Below are 18726 nucleotides of genomic sequence, written 5' to 3'. Positions count from 1 at the left end.
TCAAGACCTGAGTTGAGACCAAGAGTTGGATGCTTAACCGACTGGGCCACCCAGGTGCCCCCAAACCTGTTCCACCTGCATGTAGCCTACCCCGCCTCAGCCAATGGGCAGTTTCATCCTTCCATAGACGCTCAGGCCAAAAACCCTGCCATCATCCTTGCCTTCTCTCTTATTGGTCACATTTGCTCCTTCACCGAATCCCACTGGCCCTTCCTTCCAATATGCCCAGAATTCCCCCACTTAACACTGCCTTGGTGGTCCACACAGCTTTCGCAGCTGGTGTGAAGAACACCACATCCCTGCACACAAGTATTATCAGCCCTTTTCTTAAACTGCCAGACTCCAGAGAGGCTGCCACCTCAAAGTCATTGCTGCCTGATGGATTTTCTGCATGTCCTTCCATCCTTCTCCATTTCTGGTCCCAGGACACAGATTTCCCTGCTTACACCTGCTGAAGAATAATAATCATTTATAGTTTACTGGGACCCATGACCTTTACACATAGTATTATAGTGAGCACACTCTGGAGACAGACTGTGTCGGGTTCATCATCTCAGCTTTGGAATTTACCAGCTGTGGGCCTCAGGACAAATGACTTAACCTTTGTGCCTCAGTTTCTTCATCTGAAAAAATTCGAGAAACAGCACCAACTTCATAGGGTTATAGCGAGGATTGAATAAATTAATGCATGTAAAAAGTTTAGATTGATGCCTGGCACATAGTAAGGGCTCTGAAAATGGTAGCTCTTATAAAAATTTACATACATTATCTCATTTCAATTTAGTGTAGCCGTTAAGAAGCTAGATTCAGGGTGCCTGGGTGGCTCAGTTGGTTAAGTGACTGCCTTCGGCTCAGGTCATGATCCTGGAGTCCTGGGATCGAGTCCCACATCGGGCTCCCTGCTCAGCAGGGAGTCTGCTTCTCCCTCTGACCCTCCCCTGCCCTTGTGCTCTCTATCTCTCATTCTCTCTCTCTCAAATAAATAAATAAAATCTTAAAAAAAAAAAAAGAAGCTAGATTCATCTCTCAGTTTTAAGATTTCTTAGCTGTGAGACCTTGGACAAGGACCTCACCTCTCTATGCCTCATTTACCATATTTGAAATGGGGCTAGTGTTACAGTAAATTGAATAAAGATTCAATGTATATTAACTATTATTTGATTCTGGGACACCAGCGCCCCCAGTCCATAGTGCCAATCCACAATGAAACTTGACCAATTGTGTGACTTTCCACAGGGGGGCAGGTTACTTCTCTGTTTTCTCAGGGATAAATAATAAGAGAGCTTACTTCGGGATTATTGAATAAAACACTAAGAACAATTAGTTATTATTACTCCCATTTTTATAGATAGAAAGTTGAGGCTTTGGAGGGAAACCCAGATTCAAACCCCAGTTTGGCCATGAAATAACTGTGTGATCTTGGGCAATTGACTTAATCTCTCTGAAGCTTAATTTCTTCATCTTTAAAAAAAAAAGATTTTATTTATTTGACAGAGAGAGAGCATGAGTGGGGAAGGGGGGAGGGAAGGAGAGGGAGATCAGACGGAGAGGGAGAAGCAGACTCCCCGCTGAGCAAGGAGCCTCATGATGATGATGATGATGATGATGATGATGATGATGTGGGTGTGTGTGTGTGTGTGTGTGTGTGTGTGTGTGTGTGTGTTTCTTTAAGATTTTATTTATTTGACACAGAGAGACACAGCGAGAGAGGGAACACAAGCAGGGGGAGTGGGAGAGGGAGAAGCAGGCTTCCCGCGGAGCAGGGAGCCCGATGCGGGGCTCGATCCCAGGACCCTGGGATCACGACCTAAACTGAAGGTAGACGCTTAACTGACTGAGCCACCTAGGCGCCCCTAATTTCCTCATCTTTAAAATGGTGATTAAATGGGAAAAACTTACGGGGTTGTTATAACGGTGACAAGAGATCATGTAAGTGGAATGCTTAGCATGGGGCTTTATTATGATCCTCAGTTTTATCAACAGGGAAGTGGAGGTAGATAAAGGTCAGGTGACTTGCCCAAGGGCACAGGAAAGTGAATAGCAGATTCAAAATTCAACACAGTGTCCACCTATCCCAGACCCCTATCCTCCTAACACAATACCAAACTTCCTCTCCGGAATTGTAAGCGGCTTATTCTGGCCCCCAGGGATCAGGACACATTGGAAAATGAAAACTCTCAGTTCTCCTCCAGACCCCGCCCCCCCCCACCTCCATCCAGTAGCAGAGATAAATAGCTTGGTAAGCTGTTGACAGACCAGCTAGGCATTCACGTGGGCCAGAAACAAGGGAAGGAGAAAAAAGACAGGAAAGTAGTGAACAACTTTAATTCCTCCTTTCCAAACTATCATGTATAATCTTAGACATAAATAGGCAAACAGTAAACACTAGTTTAATAAGGACACATTTAGTTTCTCCTCCTGTGCCCTTTCCCTTGTCCCGAAGCATGATTCACCCTAGGCAGGGTGAAGGGAGGGGGCAAATGAAATGTGGAAAATAAAAAGTAGGTATATTCCCCCACTAGACTGTAAGCTCCAAGAAGACATGTCCACTTATTAACATACCCCAGTGCTTGGGGCGCCTGGGTGGCTCAGTCGTTGAGCGTCTGCCTTCGGCTCGGGTCATGATCCCAGGGTCCTGGGATCGAGCCCCGCATCGGGCTGCCTGCTCCATGGGAAGCCTGTTTCTCCCTCTCCCACTCCCCCTGCTTGTGTTCCCTCTCTTGCTGTGTCTCTATCAAATAAATAAATAAAAATATTTAAAAAATACATACCCCAGTGCCTAGTATAATACCTGGTACATAATGGGGGGGGGTGTTAATGACTATGAGCCAAAAATATAAACCAAGAAATCAGGTCACTTGCCCTCCTCGTATTTCCTACCTCCTCCCTCAAAACACAGATCCTATTTCAATTTTTTTTGCCCTATTCACAGTCCTAGGACTACTTAAAAATTATTTCAAAGAAGTGGCAATAAGTTCTGGAGAACCTTAACCACTCTTACTCCTTCCTAATGTGGCAATCCAGGTTCCCTCCCATTCCCTCTGTGGCCTCACTGATCCTCACTGATCCTCATTTTGAGACAGAAAGAGCTTGGGGCTTAAAGGCAGAAGACCCTGGTTGAGTACTGCTTCCCCTCAGGTAATCTCCCTAAGCCTCAGTTTCCTTATCTGTAAAATGAGGCTAAATGATAGTACCCACCTCATGGGTTGTTTAAATTGGTAACATTTATGTAAGGTACTTAGAAGTGGGCCTGGCACACAGCAAACACTATGTAACTGTTACTACTGTTATTGTTGTTATTTTTAAAGTAGGCTCCACGCCCAGCCCAGCGTGGAGCCCAATGCAGGATTTGCACTCACAGCCCTGAGATCAAGACCTGAGCTGATCAAGAGTTGGATGCTTAAACCGACTGAACCACCCAGGCTCAGTAAAATAATAATTGTTATTATTTTTAGTTGAAGTAAAGCACGCATATAAAAATGTTTTCAACTGTAAAGTGTTAAAAAATAGAAAAGATTACTAGTATGATTTTATAGCCAGGTAATCTTGGGGAGAGGGATATAATCTTATCCCATGTTCCTTCATAATGCAGAGAACCCTTAGCGAAGCAAATTTCTTCGGATTCACTTTTTCTTAGTTGCTAGGTAGTACCTTCAAAAGAGAAGAAATAGCTCATCTCTGTCTCTCACACATACACACACATTATCACTCTATGATATTACCTTGTATGCTTTCATGTTTATTATCTGCCTTCCCTTGACCCCCTAACCACCACCACCACCGCCACCTAAACTGAAATGAAAACTCCATGACAAGGTAAGTTCTATCTGTATTGTTTAGAGCATGGCACATACTAGGTATTTTTGTGTGACCAACGAACGAAACGAAGTTCTACTGCACATATGCTAAAACAAAACAAAAAACAGGTCACAGAAATATCACCCTGAGCACCAGGACTTCAATCAAAATGGAATATATGGAATTATTCTTCAGAAGGCCCTGCTTGTCACTGTCGGCTGCCTTAGAAAACCAAAATAAGGGGAGGAGGGATATATGTCCATAAACAATTAAAGACCAGCCTCTACTTTTGGAGCAAGGAATCTGGAAGAGCAGATGAGGCTACAATCTCTGCAAAGAACTTCTTTTCATTTGCCCAGAAAGGCTTCCTGACCGTGTTTTATTTCCCCCTGCCCTGCAGCTGAGGCTATTCTGTGGTTTTAGGCTTCCAATCACGGCTGAGTGGGGATTACAAGGCTCCCTGGGGCTCCCTTGGCCTTGCCAGGTGAGAATGGCCAGGAAGCACATATCGGGCCCATTATTATGACTATTTGTTAATAATAATATTGTTATTAAATATTTATGAAGTGCTTATGCTCTGCTCGATGGCGACCCTCCCACCATTCCTCCACGCTTCCAGGAACGTCTGGGTTCCTAATCCCGAGTCCCACCAGTCCTCCCTGGGTACTGTGGCTGGGGAGAATTGTGACAGGTCACCCAGGCCGACCCAGTTGACCTTAACTGCCGGGAACCCAGGCGTCCGGGTTCTCCGGTGGGGCGGGAATCCGCTCCAGGTCGCCACGGGTTCTGTGTATGTAACGTCCGCTCCGGTCCGTATCCCACCTGGGCTCCAGGGGAGGGGCCGGGTCCAAGCTCCCCACGGGGTCCACCTGGCGGCCGCCCCCTCCCCTCCCCCGGTCCCCGCCGGCCCGCTGGCGGGCGAGGGCGCGGCCCCCGGGGTCTCTGGCCCCAGGCGGGCGGCCGCGCGCAGTCTCCTTCCCAGAGCTCCCCGCCGCCCCGGCCCGGCATCCCGGCATCCCGGCACCCCGGCCCCGCGGCATTTTTTCTCTTTATCATAAATATATAAATTATGCTAATTACGGGCATTGCATATTAACCAAACCCGAAACCTCCCCTGCCCGGCCCCCTCCCCCTCCGTGCAAACCCCTCCCCGCCCCGGACCCCGCTACTTACCGGAGCCCGAGCCCGAGCCGCCTTCGCCCCGGGTGCCCGGCGGCCACCGATTAGAAATTCATCTCACAGCTCGGGCCAGGGGGCTGGGGCCGGGGCCGGGCGGCCGCCGCCCGCAGACAAAGAAGCCAGTGCGGCTTGGCTGGGCTCGGCTCGGCCCGGGAGCCGGTCGGGACCCGCCGCCACCCCCGGGCCCCCAGGCCGGGCTGGGCAGAGCCGAAGGGGACTCCGCGGGCTGCGCGGGGCGGAGGGGGGGGCGACCGGGAAGCAGGAAGGGGGAGCTGGGGGGGGCGGGCAGGTATATATATTTTTCTTCTTTCCCCCCTTCCACAACCCCCCCTTTTTCTCCCCCCCCTTTTTTCCCTCCTTCTGCTACTTGGATTTTTTTAGCTGCTGCGTCATGAGCATAATTTATGCAAAGAGCTTTGCCGCATGCTGCACCGCGCGCGCCAGCCGCCGGGGGCGGCGGGTTGGGCGGGCGGTGGAGGAAGGGAGGGGATCTGGGGACCCGGGAACGAGGAGGGGTGGGGGTGGGGTGGGCACCCTCAGCCCTTGGTCACGCTGGGAGGCCCCAGCTCTCCTCCCGGACTGGAGTGGAAGGTCCGTGGGGGCGGGTCACGCAGCCCCTTCGGAGGTGCTGCTCGAGGTGCTTTCGTTTTGGAAGGTGCGAGAGTGGGAGCAGGAGCTAGGGAGTCCGAAGTGGGGACCCTATGCCACATTCCCTTCGGCCTAGGGTTGGGGCGGGGACTCCCAGCCACCGCCGCCTTTCTTCTCTAGTTAGTCAATCGTGCTCCTCATCGTCGAAAGTCAAGTTCAGGTCCATTTCCAAGCCCCGAGCCAGAACCCCAGCTCGAGAAAGGAGTGGGGGGCTTAAGGGGGCGTTCAGCCAGCGTCGAACCTCCCGTTGGTTGTGCCCTGGCTCCATGTCACGGAGGGGACCCAGGTCCTGAATGCTCCCTCCCCTCTCACCCCACTGGCGGTTGGTTGTGGGCTGTCAAGACAACTTCCCTGCCTTCTTGTCCAAGTGGACAAGAAAATGTAAAAAAAAAAAAAAAAAAAAAAGAGACAGTTCAGTAGGTTGGAGAAGAACGACGTTCTGCTTCGCTGGTGGTGATGGTGCGGACTGTTTGGTTTCTCTAGAGGCCTTTGAAGGTAGGCTAACGGGAAGGGATTCGAAGAGGTAGAGTTTGCGGCCGAGGGTAAAGCAGATTGGAGTAGTTGACAAGCGGAAGGGGAAGGAGTTGGAAGACCAAAGGGGAAGAGAAGAAACGATGGGAGAAGAATTGAGGAGGGAGGTTCTGTAAATTCAGTGATTGTGGTGGCCTGCTGTCAGTCTGGGTGCACCTCTCTGCCCGCCTGTTCGTCCCCCCTCCCCCCCCCCGCCATTTGGTGGTTAACGGAGAGCGGGGAGAGCGCTGTTCCATAGAGGAGAAGGGAATGGAGCCCCCAGCCCTCCCAGGACTGTTCTTTAAGCCCCCTGGTGGAAGACACTGCAGGGGAGGAGGAGAGAGGAGGAGCATCACGTGGCTCCACACCATCACTACTACACACTTTTCCAGAATGTTGCCTGGAGCTTGCTCACACCCAGGGGTCCTGCTCACGGAAGCTTTCCTCTTGAGGCCTGATATTATCATTTGCCTGGCCCGCAGGGCTCGGGTTCTAGCTCCTCGCTGTTTCTACCTGAGGGTGAGGAGATACCCCTGGTGGCAGATTTATAAGAAACCAGTGGATTAGGAGTCAGAATATTTAGGTGTGAGTCTCAGCTCTTCCGCTCACAGTCCAGGCAAGCAGTTTAACTTCTTCATTACTTACAAAATGAGAGTTCTATCTATAATCACTACTTCATAGGGTTAAGTTTAATAGAGAGGCTGTATGTGAAAGCACTTAGAAAACTATAAGCTCTATACAGTTGTAAGGTATCAGTCCCTGTATGATAGTTGCATCCGTTCTTTTAAAAGATTTTATTTATCATCTATCTATCTATCTATCTATCTATCTATCTATCTATCTATCTATCTATCTATCTATCAGAGAGAGAGAGCACAAGCAGGGGGAGCGGCAGGTAGAGGGAGAAGCAGGCTGGAGCCCGATGCGGGACTGGATCCCAGCACCCTGGGATCATGATCCGAGCCAAAGGCAGACACTTAGCCAACTGAGCCACCCAGGTGTCCCATAGTTGCATCCATTTTAATGGCCTTGTGAAACTCTGACACGTCATGGTATTACAGCTCTTGGGAGTTTTGTTTGGTCTGTCTGTAGTCTCAATGGTCTTTCCCCTCAGACTGTAAATTCCTCGAGAGCACAGGCTGTGACTTAATCATTTTTGTATTTCCTACTACTCTGTGTGAAGGACGGGCACAGTTGCTATTGAACGTTGTTACACGAAGGTAGAAACTCTTAGTTTATGTGACTTGCTTTGGTGCTACACACAGATCAAATGCTTTGAATGACGTAAATGTCAAGGATAATTTTTTTTTTAATATTTTATTTATTTATTTGACAGCATGGGCAAGAGGGAGAAGCAAGGGGGGAGGGAGCAGCAGACTCCCAGCTGAGCAGGGAGCCCAACGAGGTACTCGATCCCTCCCAGGACTCCAGGATCATGACCTGAGCCAAAGGCAGTGGCCCAACCGACTGAGCCACCCAGGCACCCTGCATTGCTTGAATTTCTGATGAGCATATATTAACTTTTTTGTATGTTTTTTTATTCAGGTCTAACATGTGCATAAGACAGCATAAGTCTTAAATGTACAACTTGAATTTTTACATAATTATAAATCACTACTCACAACAAGATATAGAGCATTTCTGGGCACTTGGCTGGTTCAGTCCGTAGAGGATGCGACTGTTGATTTCAGGGTTGTGAGTTCAAACCCCACACTGGGCATGCAGCCTTCTTAAAAAAAAAAAAAAAAAAAGGCATTTCTAACACCCAAGAAAGACTCTCCTGTGCTCCTTGATAGTCACTAAACTCCCAGTTACCACTATTCTGAATTCTGTCCCCATAGATTAGTTTTGCTGGTTCTTGAACTTCACATAAATGGAATCAGACAGTATGTGCTCTTGTGTCTGCCTTCTGTCACTCAACATGTTTCTGAGATTTATCCATGTTGTTGTGTCTAGCAGTACTGTTAGTTCTTTTTTTATTGCTGTATGTATTCCATTGCATAATTATGCCACAATTTATCCATTCTACTATTGATGGGCATTTCGGCTATTCCTGTTTTTGTCCCTTATATGGATAAAGCTGCTATGAACATTCTTGTACAAGACTTTTGGTAAGTATATGCACTCATTTCTCCTGGGTAAATCCTGAGGAGTGGAATTGCTAGGTTTGGAGTATATATTTGACTTTTGTAGATTCTGCTGGTTTTCAACAGTGTTTGAACCAATTTATGTCCTCAGTAGTAACATATGAGAGTTCTAGTTGTTTCACATCCCCTCCAACCCTTGTAATACAGTTTTGTTTTTTTTTTTAATATTTGCAGTACAGTCTTTTTTGTATATATTTGTATATATACAAATAAGTATATATTTGATAATCAGAAAAAAGCTTCAACAATATAAATATTTTCATGGATGGGTAGAGAGCAATTTTGCCAGTGGCTTCCTTCTGCTTCCCATGCCAAAGAAAACTCTTGCACATTTTCTTTTTCTCCTGAACTCCCACGTCCCATGTCTTCTGAGCCTACATTTCTAACAAATAGTTATTATCTACTGTGTGCCAGACACTGGGCTGGGTGCTAAGTGTCCAGTGGAAGACAAAACAGACTGCTCCCTTGGAATTTATAGTCTACTACGGAAACAGACATTCAACAAAAAAATAAACACAAATATATCATTACACCCGATGTTTAAGAAAACAAGGTGGTACAAAAGAGTAACGCTGGGGGGCAGGGCAGGGCAGACCTCTGAAGGGGTCAAAGAAAAGGCAAAGTGTAAACGACAGGATAAGCAGGAGGCAGAAGAACAGCAAAGGCAGAAGCAGAGGCAGGGCACAGAGGCCATGAGGCAAGAAGAACTCGGCCTTCAAGAAACTGAAAGAGGATCAATATGGCTGGAACACAGCAAGTGGGAGTTGCACTAAATGGGGCTGGGAAGACAGGCAGGGCCCACATCAGGAAGGCCTGGCCATATATACCTTTAATCTTTCAGTTTAATTAGGTTCTTTCTTTTCAAACTCCACTCAAGGTTTATCTCCTCCCAAAGCCTTCTTGAATAATACATTGTTCTAATTAATATTATTTTAATTACATCATTGTTCCAATGACTTCATTATATAATTTGTAGTTTATAGGCCATTCTTTTTCTGGAGAATATATTGGTTTCCCCAACAGATGTGGGGCAGGGCCTTATGTTTCCTCTTTTGTCTCATCTCCAAGCACTAAGCATATCAGGGGGACAGCAAGAGGCTGTTGACAGGAAGAGTCTCCCTTGGCACTGTACTCCATTCCTAGAAAGCCCTGGGAATCTGAGCAAATAATCCCTGGTGTCCTATCTTCCCTGCCTTGAGAACTAACCCAGTTTCAGGTCTTCAAAAATTGTCATGGAACAATCAAATTTCCCCAGGATCCATGCCTATTTTCCCCAACACCTTCCTTGTGTCCATAGTTAATTTTGCCCCTCCCCCTCTCTAATCACCAGATTAAAGGCATCACTGCCGTTGCTAAGGGAATGAGGCGTGGGCAGGTGGGAGTGAGTTGGAGGATGGTTAACAGTAGGGAGGCAGGTTGGTCAGCAGGAAAAAGCTCTCAACTGGGAGAAGACAGTGATGCATTTCTAAGTGCTCCTCTGCCAGTTCATTCCCCTCTGTGCTACCTGCTTGTTCTCTCTGAAAGCTATTAGGATTTTTTTTTTTAAATCTCTGGAGGCTTAAATTTTACCACGTTATGGCTTGTGGTCGGCCAGTTTTCATGAAACAAGGAAACTGTTGCCCATCCTGACTGGTCATATTGAAGTCCTTGTGAGAATGGGTGATGGAGGAGGAGGTCCCTGAGTACTGTCAACAATGCGGGATATTTTAAGGTGAGAAGTCAGAGGGTTTTTTTTTTTCTTCTTCTTTTTCCCCCGAGAAGCCAGAGTTTTTGAAAACTTGTATGTGACACAGAGTATGGCTGTGCAACTCCACATTTTTTTTACAGACCTCCCACCCTGAAATGCATATATTTTATTCTATTTACTTTAATTTTAGCAATTATGTAGAACGGTATTACTAGGCTGCTGTCACTCTGACAGATCACCCTACTAGCTCAAAGGGTAAATATGTGTGGTTTTTTTTCATAATTTTTGTACAGTAACAAGGTGAGGAACATTTTAGCTCATAAATTATTTACCAAACCTCACAGGCATAATAGGCTGTGTGCATATTCATCAGGCTATCATCCATTATTCATAAGAAGTTCACTTCAACTGTTAGAAGAAAATGAGGCTGTTGATTGAAATGCTGAAGAAATGTGGTCTTTTGTTCTCCCCCCTCCTTTCTCCCATCTGAGTAAGTCTGGAAGTTTCCATCAAAAAATGATATTGTAGGAAAAAGAAATTTATTCCTGACATGCAGATGTGTAGATAAGAGGGAAAGAAAGCCTGGAGTAGGAAATAAATTGGCAGAGTCAACCACCATTCATTTAACTTGGCTAAAGGCCCCTGATTCCTGCTTGCATAGAGATTGTGCCCAGGAAGTGGCCAGAGGGGCTATCCTTCCTTGCAATAAAAGAGCAGCTTCAGCAAATCTGATAGAGTTAATACTTATATTAACTAAGAGACAGGTTGCATTCTATAGCTCAAGAAGTATTTATCATTTATCTTATTTGACCTTCATACCAAATCTGTGAGGTAGGAATAATATTCAAGATGAGAAAACTGAGGCTCAGAGAGGTTAAGTGATTTGTCTAAGGCCAAACAGCTGGTGAGCAGACCAGCAGTAGAGCGTACATCTTCTTTCACACTCCATGTTCTTTATATTCTGTCTTCCTAAGTCCTCTGGATGATAAAGCCCACCACTCCCAAGAGAGAAGCATTTCACAATGTATTCCAGGAACCTTTGATTTTATTATTTCTCTTATTACATCTTGATTATTTCTGTGAACTACAGAAGCAGATAGGCTTGAAGGCATCAAATAAAACAAAGTTCTATAGAATGAAGACTAACAGATGTCCCTGGGGCATGAACAGGTAGTTAACTGGTGTGACAGCAAACCCCCATTGCCACAGGAGCAAGTAGGAGACATTATAATCCAATCAGATCCACAGATCTGTGTTCAGATGTGACCACGGCCGCTTACTAGCTGTGTAACCTTGCGCAAGTTAGCTTTTTTAAGCTGCAGTTTCCCATTTGTAGAATGGGAATAACACTCACTTCTAAGGTTTTGTCGACAGAGATAATGTATATGAAACCCAAGTGTCAGCATTTTCGTCTTTTTTTTTTTTTGTATTTCTCTCCATTTTAAGGGTCACCTCTCTCTAGTGTATTTGGGGAAGTGTAATGCAAGGCAAGGTTTGTCTCACGCCTGTCTCCCAAATCTTCTGCTTGACCTTCTGTTCCATTTGGTCCTGGGCCACTCACTTGGCTGCTGGTCACAGCCTAGCATGCCTGGTGTGGTTCCTCTGGATGAAATGCAACTATATTCACAGTGGGGCAGGGCTATGAATTCTCCCCAACGTGACTACACAAAGTGTTCTTTACACAAAGAGGGTTGGGGGACTACTAAAGAGAATTCCAATGAATAAGGGAAAGCTTAAAAATTTGCCTTTAACTTTTCCTATAATCCAAGTGAAAAACAGCTGAGGAGTTCAATCTTTATTAAAGAGTCTGTTCCTTTCATGGAGGTGGCCCAGACCCTAACCTGGCTCCCTGTCCTCGGGTCTGCTTCTCTCCCTAGAAACTCCTTCAAACATCCACTTCTTTCTGGGAAGTCCCAGGCCCTTCCTCCCTCTTGTTCCTCAGCTACCCCCAGTATATTTCCCTAAATCTGACAAATTCAGTCTCGAAGAGGTGAATGGGTGTGTGTGTGTGTGTGTGTGTGTGTGTGTGTGTGTGTGTGTGAGTCTGGAAGAGGTGAATGGGTGTGTGTGTGTGTGTGTGAGTCTGGAAGAGGTGAATGGGTGTGTGTGTGTGAGTCTGGAAGAGGTGAATGGGTGTGTGTGTGAGAGTCTGGAAGAGGTAAGTGTGTGTGTGTGTGTGTGTGTGTGTGTGTGTGTGTGTGTGTGTGTGTGTGTGTGTGTGTGTGTGTGTGTGTGTGTGGTGCCAGGGGAAAGGCGCCACAGAGCAGGTGTCCCAGTGAGCTTTGGCACACAGTCCACCCGCAGAACTGGCTAGAGGAGGCTGGCACCCAAGTCCAGAACCCTCCCAGTCTCTTGGCCAGACTGAGATACAGATGAGGCTCTATTCTTCTGTCTTTTGGAAAGTAAGTAACCTCTGAACACAAACACACACCTTGAAGAAGAAAATGCAATCTCCACCCCCAAACTGGCAAATGTCGATGTGTGTTTGTACTACTCCCATTACTTTGCACTTTTAATGAGCATGGGATGATTCTGATGCAGGTGGCTTCTGATTTCACATTGAGAAAAACTGATCAAAACCCCAAAAGAGACATTGCCCCAGGATTTACTCGGCTGCCCCAGCCACAGCAGAGTTAGCCCTTTGCATTATTATGCAGAGCAGTGTTAGTGCCTCTCCTACAAAGGCTGGCCTGGAATAAGAAAGGAGGGTCCATTTCTGAGTCATATATCTTGTAATCCTTGTTCCCTTAGTTACACAAAAAACCAGCCAAAGCTTTGAAAAGGCTGCTTCAAAGAGCCAGATTGGATTCTTCCACAAACCTCTGCCCTCCCTCTTTGGGCTGGAATATGGAAGGTGGTTTTGTTCTTCCAGTTACATGAGTCAAGAGCAGAACACATAGTAGGTATTCAAGAAAGGTACATTAAAAAGCTCTACCCAGCCTGATTACTTGGGAGTGGGGACCGAGCAGGGGGAGGCAAAGGGATTCTTTGAGCCCTCAGACCACAGTTTACCCCTCTCTACTGCAGCACTTACCAAGTTCTGTCCTAATTTTGGTCCCAGCATCTGTCTTGCCAGGCACATTAGTAGTTCATTAGCCATCATCCTTGGCTTTTCCCTCTTCTTCATCCCAACATTATTATTTTTTAAGTATTTTATTTATTTGTCAGAGAGAGAGAGAAAGAGCACAAGCAGGGGGAGCGGCAGGCAGAGGGAGAGGGAGAAGCAGACTCCCCGCTGAGCGGGGAGCCCGATGTGGGACTCGATCCCAGGACCCTGGGATCATGACCTGAGCCAAAGGCAGATGCTTAACGACTGAGCCACCCAGGTGTCCCCAACATTATTTTTAAAAATACCTTTATTGAGGTATAACTGACACAATAAACTACACATTTAAAATGTACAATTTGGGGTACCTGGGTGGCTCAGTTGTTGGGCATCTGCCTTCGGCTCAGGTCATGATCCCAGGGTCCTGGGATTGATCCTCACATCAGGCTCCGTGCTCCGCAGGAAGCCTGCTTCTCCCGCTCCCACTCCTCCTGCTTGTGTTCCCTCTCTTGCTGTGTTCCTCTGTCAAATAAATAGATAAAATCTTTTTAAAAAATGTACAATTTGGTAAATTTTGACATACGTATTCTGCCATGAAACCATTTCCATAATCAAGATAACGAACATATCCATCACCCCCCAAAGTTTCCCAGAGTCCATCTCTCCCTCCTCCTCCCCCAGGCTTTTTGTCACTACAGATTTTGTATTTTCCAAAATTTTATATAAATGGAATCCTACAGTATACATTCTTTTTTTTTGGTTAGGTTTCTTTCACTCAGCATAACTGACATTATCCATGTTGTGTGAATCCACAATTCATTCCTTTTTATTGTATGGCGATACCACAATTTGTTTATCCATTGACCTACTGACGTTCATTGTGTTGTTTCCAGTTTGGGGCTGTTACAAATAAAGCTGTTATAAATATCCTGGTAAGTCTTTTTGTCCTCATATGCTTTCATTTCTCTTGGGCTAATGGGAGTAGAATGGCTGGATCATATGGTATGTGAACGTCTAACTTTAAAAAAAAATATTTTGGAGCGCCTGGGTGGCTCAGTTGGCTAAGCGACTGCCTTCGGCTCAGGTCATGATCCTGGAGTCCCGGGATTGAGTCCCACATCGGGCTCCCTGCTCAGTGAGGAGCCTGCTTCTCCCTCTAACCCTCCCCCTTCTCATGTACTCTCTCATTCTCTCTCTCAAATAAATAAACCTTTAAAAAAATATTTTGGTGTTTATTTTTTTAATTCAAGTTTTTATTTAAATTCCAGTTAGTGGGGCACCTGGGTGGCTCAGTTGGTTAAGCATCCGACTCTTGGTTTCAGCTCAGGTCTGATCTCAGGGTCAGGAGCTGCCTCCACGCTCAGCAGGGAGTCTGCTTGAGACTCTCTCCCTTTCCCTCTGCCCCTCCCCCCTGCTGTCTCTCTCTCTCTCTGTAAAATAAATAAATCTTTAAAAAAAATAAATTCTGGTTAGTCAACATATAGTACAATATTAGTTCCAGGAGTACAATCCAGTGATTCATCACCTACATACAATACTCACTGCTCATCGTAAGTACACTCCTTAATACCCATCACCCATCTAATCCATCCCCCTGCCCATCTCCCCTCAAGCAACCCTCAGTTTGTTCTCTATAGTTAGGAAACTGTTTTATGGTTTGCCTCTCTTCTTTTTTGCCCTGCCTATGTTCATCCGTTTTGTTTCTTCAATTCCACACAAGTGAAATCATATGGCATTTGTCTTTCTGACTTATTTCGCCTAGCAAAATACATTCTAGCTCCATCCATGTCATTGCAAATGGCAAGATTTCATTCTTTCTTATGGCTGAGTAATATTCCATTGTATGTATGTGTGTGTGTGTGTATATATATATATATATATATACACACACATACACACACCTACACACCACATCTTCTTTATCCATTCATCAGTTGATGAACATTTGGGCTCTTTCCATACTTTGGCTATTGTTGATAATCCTGCGATAAACATCGGGATATATGTGCCCCTTTGAATCAGTATTTTTGTATCCTTTGGGTAAATACGTAGTAGTGCCAATTGCTGGATCATAGGGTAGTTCTATGTGTGTGTTTAACTTTTAAAGATGCTGCCATACTATTTTCAAAGTGGTCGTACCATTTTACACTCTTACCAGCAGTGTGTGAGAGTTCTAGTAGCTCTACATTCTAACACTTGAAATATTCAGGCTTTTTATATTAGCCATTTAAATAGATGTGCTAACATTGTTTTAATTTTTTGACTTGGTAAGCATTCACATGATTAAAAATTTTTTTAAAAATTTAAAGGTATACAGTGAAAAGTCTCACTTCTGCCTCTGTCTCCCCATGCCAACCGGTAACCACTTTTATAGGTGTCTGTGTATTCTTTCAGAATTTCTTTACTCAAATGCTAATGAACATTCTTGGTTTTCCTGCTCTTTTACAAAAGGCATCATGCTAACCACACTGTTCTGAACCTTTCTTTTTTATTTAGAAAAATATTTCGCAGAGCTTTCTCATTCTTTGTTACAGCCACACAGTATTTAATTGTATGGACGTACTAAGATTTTACTAATTCCCTATGGATGAACATATGGGTTATTTCTTTTTAAAAAATATTTTATTTTTATTTATTTGAGAGAGAGAAAGGAAAAGAGAGATTGAGAGAACGAGTGGGAGGAGGGGCAGAGGGAGAAGCATACTCCCCACGGAACAGGGAGGCCGCTGTGGGACTCGATCCCAGGACCCTGGTATCATGATCTGAGCCGAAGGCAGACACTTAACCAACTGAGCCACCCAGGCGCCCTGGACTTACGGGTTTTTTCTAATCTTTTGCTATTACAATGCTGCAGTGAACACCTTATACACAGTGTTTCTCATGAGTGCAAATATATCTGTAGGGACCATTCCTAGAAGTGGGGATAGTGGGACTCAGTCGGTTAAACGTCTGCCTTCGGCTCAGGTCATGATCCCAGGGTCCTAGGATCGAGTCCCGCCTCAAGCCTGCTTCCTCCTCTCCTTCTGTCTGCCACTCCCCGTTTGTGTTCTCTCTCTCTGACAAATGAATAAAATCTTAAAAAAAAAAAAAAAAGTGGGGCTGCTACTGTGTAGTTGTGATAGTTATTGCCAAATTAACCCAATAGGAGTTGTGCCAATTTATACTCCCACCATCAGTAAATTAGATTGTAGTCAGAGAAAGACAAATACCACATGATTTCACTCATATGTGCAATTTAACAAACAAAACAAAGAAGCAAAGGAGAAAACTAAGACAGAAACACACAAACCAAGAAGAAGCTGACTTAATTACAGAGAACTGATGGTCACCAGAGGGGAGGGGTGTGGGGGGATGGGTGAAATAGGTGATGGGGATGAAGGAGGGCACTTGTTGTGGTGAGTACCACCTAATGTTGTATGGAAGTGTTGAATTACTATATGTACACCCGAAACTAATATTACACTGTATGTTAACTAACTGGAATTAAGACAAAAACTAAAAAACACCCCCCCAAAATAATAAATTAGTGTGTTTATTCACAGCACTGCAAATAAAGTTAGCAAATGTTTGGATTTTACCAATCTGATAATGGTGTTTGTGTGGTTTTAATTTGCGTTTTTCTTATTAAGAGTGAAGCTGAACATCATTTCATATGTTTAAAAGCCATTTGTATTTCCTTTTCTCTGAACTGTCTGTAAATGTCATTTGCTACTTTTTCTAAACGCTGGTCATGTACTTACTGATGTCTATGAGCTCTGGGACAGGGAGAGAAGACCTTTGTGATACAAATCGCCGCTATCCTTTCTCCAATTTGTCATTTGTCTTTTCACTTTATGTAGTTTTCATCCCTGACATTAATTCTCTTAATTAATTCTGGACACATTAATCCTGAGTATTAGTCCAGTTGTTTCTGCCTCCTAAATAGTTCTGGAATGCTGCCCTCCTTCTTTCTACCCCCTGCCATTTCCCTGGGCCAGTCTGATATCATCACTCACTAAAATTACTACTTGGTATTCTAGCTCTCCCAGACATATTTCCACTCTTGTTCCCTTCTACTCTATTTACATTTTGTAGCCAGAAAGCTATTTCTAAAATAAAAACAGGATCATGTCACTTTTCTGCTTAAAACTCTTCAGTGGCTAACCAGTGCCCTTAGTTAGAATCCAGTGTCTTAAGATCGGATCCTCTATAAGCTCCAAGGTCCCCTGCGTGGTCTGGCTCCTGTTTCTCTCTTTACCATCATGTCTTACTAGACCTCACCTCCCATTCCATGCTCCTGCTATACTGAACTGTTTTCGTGTCCTCTCTTTCCATAAGCACTCTCATTTCCAGGCGTTTGCATAAGCTGTTCCTTCTTGGAGGAATTCCCTTCACTCGCTGAACTTCCACTCAGCCTTCAGATTTCCTATCCAACATCACTGTCAGCAGGAAGCCCTCCCTGAGCCCAGTGGAAGAGATTAGGCACCTCATCTGTGTTCTCCTAACATCCCGTACTGTCCTTATGTCAGCGCTAGTCACATTACGTTATGATTATCTGTTTACTTTAGGTAGACTAAGTTCTGGGAGGGTAGTGACTAAGTCTGCTTCTTCACTACTGTTTCCCTAGTGCCTAGCACAGGGCCCTGCACAGGTGCTCAATAAATAGTTGCTAAATTAATTCAAGAAAGGATGTCTGATAAATGACTAAATGAACATTTCATCTTGGTGGGGGAACCCAGGAGAAGGAAAAAAACAGAAAGGTTCTCGACTCCTGTCCAAGAAAGTAGCCAGTTGCTCCTTAATCCCATCTGCCAGAGAAAACAGTGGTTTGCGACCCTTCCATTTCTCTTGGAAACCTCATTTGGCTCTGCCCTAGCTTGCTTTATGCCCAGGTCCCAGAGTGATAAGCAAAATAACTAACATCCTGTAGAGGAGGCACTGACCAATCTGAGGGCAACTTGCCTTAGCTGGAGCTAGGTCCTAAGTTGGGGTGGGTTCCACTGGAGGGCCAGAGCAGAGAGGGCCAAACCACTGGGGAGATGGTTGGGGGCAATGGCTCTTTACCATCCAGTAGAAGCATCTGAATTTTTAACACCTGGTAGGGCCTGACCAAAATTTACAACCCAGTTATCAGCTCTGCCCCTTTCCCCTCTGTCCTCTCAGACTTCCCTTCGCTCCTTTCCTTCCCTAAAACAGAGTCTAGAGTTGGAGGTGACACAAGGATTGTGTGACCTTTCTGGCAGATGAAACTGAGACCCTTGGGAGGCAACAGATTTAAAAACAATGTAAACAGATGAAACAATGTAAACAAATTAAAAACAATGCTTGTAAAGTCACAAACCTGAGTTTGAATACTGGCTTTGCAGCTATGTAACTTAGTTCAACTACTTAACTTCTCTGAAATACACTTTCCTGATCTGCACCTTTCCTCAGTCTGCGATGGACATGGATTACATCTGTAAGGTCCCCGTGCAGCATCTGATTAAGAAATAGTCTGGGATAAGTGGAAGCTGAATAGATGAGGACCAAAGTCAGTTGGTGACAGAGTGAGAAGCATAACTAGTATCTTGATTTAGGAGCCACCTCTTACACTCTCACTGACACGGACTGCTTTAGTCAACACAATTTTAGGGTCCCCAAGGGCCACAGAGAGAAATAAAGAAAAAAACCTTTCCTAGGTTCAGTCCTTTATTTTCTGAAGCCTTGAGCACGGGGTACGGGTTAGGACAGGT

General features: G+C 45.2%; 1 protein-coding gene across 10 annotated transcripts in view; it reads right to left on the bottom strand.

The window, feature by feature from the left end:
• POU6F1 (POU class 6 homeobox 1) overlaps nucleotides 1-18726 on the bottom strand; it is a 65524-nt gene that overhangs the window by 24752 nt on the left and 22046 nt on the right. For 7 of the 10 annotated variants that reach the window (XM_027591837.2, XM_027591830.2, XM_027591839.2 and 4 more), the window contains exon 1: nucleotides 4972-6092. The exons of the other annotated variants lie outside the window; for them this stretch is intronic. The gene's annotated coding sequence lies outside the window, so the exon portion shown is untranslated. Of the gene's footprint in view, nucleotides 1-4971; nucleotides 6093-18726 lie in introns of those variants that run through there. 10 annotated transcript variants of the gene reach the window in all.

This window comes from Zalophus californianus, chromosome 9, assembly GCF_009762305.2.
Source record: "Zalophus californianus isolate mZalCal1 chromosome 9, mZalCal1.pri.v2, whole genome shotgun sequence".
Taxonomy (NCBI): domain Eukaryota; kingdom Metazoa; phylum Chordata; class Mammalia; order Carnivora; family Otariidae; genus Zalophus; species Zalophus californianus.
The sequence above is the reverse complement of the archived record's forward strand: the minus strand, read 5'-3'. Positions and strand labels throughout refer to the sequence as shown.